This window comes from Ornithorhynchus anatinus, chromosome 11 (genome assembly GCF_004115215.2).
Source record: "Ornithorhynchus anatinus isolate Pmale09 chromosome 11, mOrnAna1.pri.v4, whole genome shotgun sequence".
In the NCBI taxonomy this organism is placed as follows: domain Eukaryota; kingdom Metazoa; phylum Chordata; class Mammalia; order Monotremata; family Ornithorhynchidae; genus Ornithorhynchus; species Ornithorhynchus anatinus.
This window is the reverse complement of record NC_041738.1, coordinates 50,833,130-50,835,359: the sequence shown is the minus strand read 5'-3', so window position 1 is coordinate 50,835,359 and position 2,230 is coordinate 50,833,130. Positions and strand designations below refer to the sequence as shown.

The 2,230-nt window shown below is 45.6% G+C and overlaps 1 long non-coding RNA gene across 1 annotated transcript; it reads left to right on the top strand.

Moving 5' to 3' along the window:
* Positions 1 to 768: 768 nt before the first annotated feature.
* On the top strand, positions 769 to 2,230 carry LOC120638701. Its single transcript, XR_005660586.1, has 3 exons — positions 769 to 918; positions 1,636 to 1,682; positions 2,043 to 2,230. It is a non-coding gene; the product is annotated as an uncharacterized LOC120638701 (long non-coding RNA).

The window sequence follows — 2,230 nt, the reverse complement described above, 5'->3', positions numbered from 1 at the left end:
AAAGGCCAGATTCCCCAAAAGGACCATCCATAGCTGGAGGGTCCAGGAGTCTTCAGTCTAAGAGGTTCTTCAGGCCGGGCCGTTGCTTTGAGGTATTAGGACGGTCAGCCACTTCAGAAGGGCTCCCTTCCCCTACTGGGTGGGGCGGGCCGTGTAAAATGGTGCTTGGGAATATGAAGGGCAGGGGCCAATGTTATGTGCTTTTGAGGTACAGCTGGATCTTGAATAATAATAATAATAATAACATTGGTATTTATTAAGTGCTTACTATGTGCTAAGCACTGTTCTAAGCACTGGGGTAGATACAGGGTAATCAGGTTGTCCCACTTGAGGCTCACAATAAGGAGGAGCTGCAGGGAAAAATAGAAGGTACAAAATAGAAAGCAGTTGAGCCTGACCTTGTAAACTCCTCCTCTAGACTGTAAACTGGTTGTGAGCAGGGAACGTGTCTACTAACTCTCTGATAGTATACTCTCCTAAGTGCTTAGTCCAGTGCTCTGCACACATAAGCACTCAATACATGATTGATTGTAATCTTCTATACCTGCAGGTGATCTCCCAAGGAAAGCCAGATGGAGGAGAGATACACCCTGTCTATCCATCGATGTCTACTGTTCTCCATTTGGCTGGGAATCCTTAAGAGCAGGGATTGTGTCTTTTACAGGTATGTTCCGGGTTGCGGCCACTCAGCAATGCGTGCAACCCATGGGTACGTCCCGCTCTGTATCTATCCATCGATGTCTACTGTTCTCCCATTTGGCTGGGAATCCTTAAGAGCAGGGATTGTGTCTTTTACAGGTATATTCCGGGTTGCGGCCACTCAGCAGTGCGTGCAACCCATGGGTACGTCCCGCACCACTGGCTGACTTATTAAGGCAGACATAAGCCCGCTCCCCACATTACATCCTATCAGAGCAGGTAAGCCACTTCCCTCCCTGTACCTTTCTCCCCTTCCCCAACTCCCTCTCCACCCTTCTCTGTTCCCAGCTGCTCTTCTACCTCCCCTCGCCCTGAACTTGTCCCATCTTCTCTTGTCTCCTCAGTGCCCCCCACAAATCTTACCCCATACATTTTCCCTTTTAAAAAAATTTAAATGAGTTAAGTGGCTCTCGCCTCCCTTCCCCATCCCCATCCTGACCAAAGCTGTGGGAAGGGGATCGGTCAGTCAACCAGTCAGTCACTAGTATTTATTGAGTGCCTACTCTGTGGAGAGCACTGTAATAGGCACTTTGGAAAGGACAATAGAATTTAATAGATGTGATCCATCAGGAATGGACCAGAGCAGGGAGGTGTTGGGCAAGGGATGGTGCAGACCTTCCCAATTTGTTACCAATCAATCAGTGATTTTGATATTGAGCACTTACTGGGTGTGATGCCCTATTCTAAGCCCTTGGGAGAGGACAGTACAGTAGAGTAGATTGTTTTATACCACCATCACTGGGCATCCCTGTCTGGCCATGATTGCAGGGGCAGCTGTCACTGTGATAGGTTAAAGGAAAAAAGTGCTTTGTTGGTACCTGGGATGGAGAACGTCCAACTCTTTGCCTGTTCATCCTTCCTCTCCTTCCTTCGTGCCCTTCCGTGTCCTTCTTTCCTCTTCTTCTTAAACCCGGACCCCCTCTTTCTGCTTCACAGGTTACGTAGAACCCTTTGTGTGCCAGCTTGAGCCACTCAGAAGAAAGGTGATCAACATAGCATTATAACAAAAGGGTAACAAAACACTTTGGGCATTCATATGCCAAATATCGAAATAGATTGAACGATGGGGATTTGCAGAGTAACGCAGGAAACCCGTGCTAGGTAAACAAAGGAAATCATGACTGTTTAATAGATTTTTTTTTCACCCACCAGCCAATAGACATTTTTATCATCTCTGTTCTCCCTTTCTAGTGTCAGGGGTGATTAAGCATCTGTTGACTTTAAGCATCGGTGGTTTAAAGAGATATTATTTTGGTGCTTTGCGATATACGTTCCATTTCATTTACATTTTTGCTTGCCTGCAGCATTTAAAAAAACAAAACCTGATTTCTTTCCGGCCCTAGGTTGTATGTCAATGAATACTATGGATTAAGTGATTGATTATGGATCAATGCTAATGTACTTGATTTGATTGTGTGTAGGTGAGTAATGTTCATTTCTTGGCTTTCTCTCTAGCCTTTCTTAAAGGAGCTCAAACCACTTTTCAGATATGATCTCTTTTTTTCTAGCTCTCCTTTCTCCCGCTAGACTA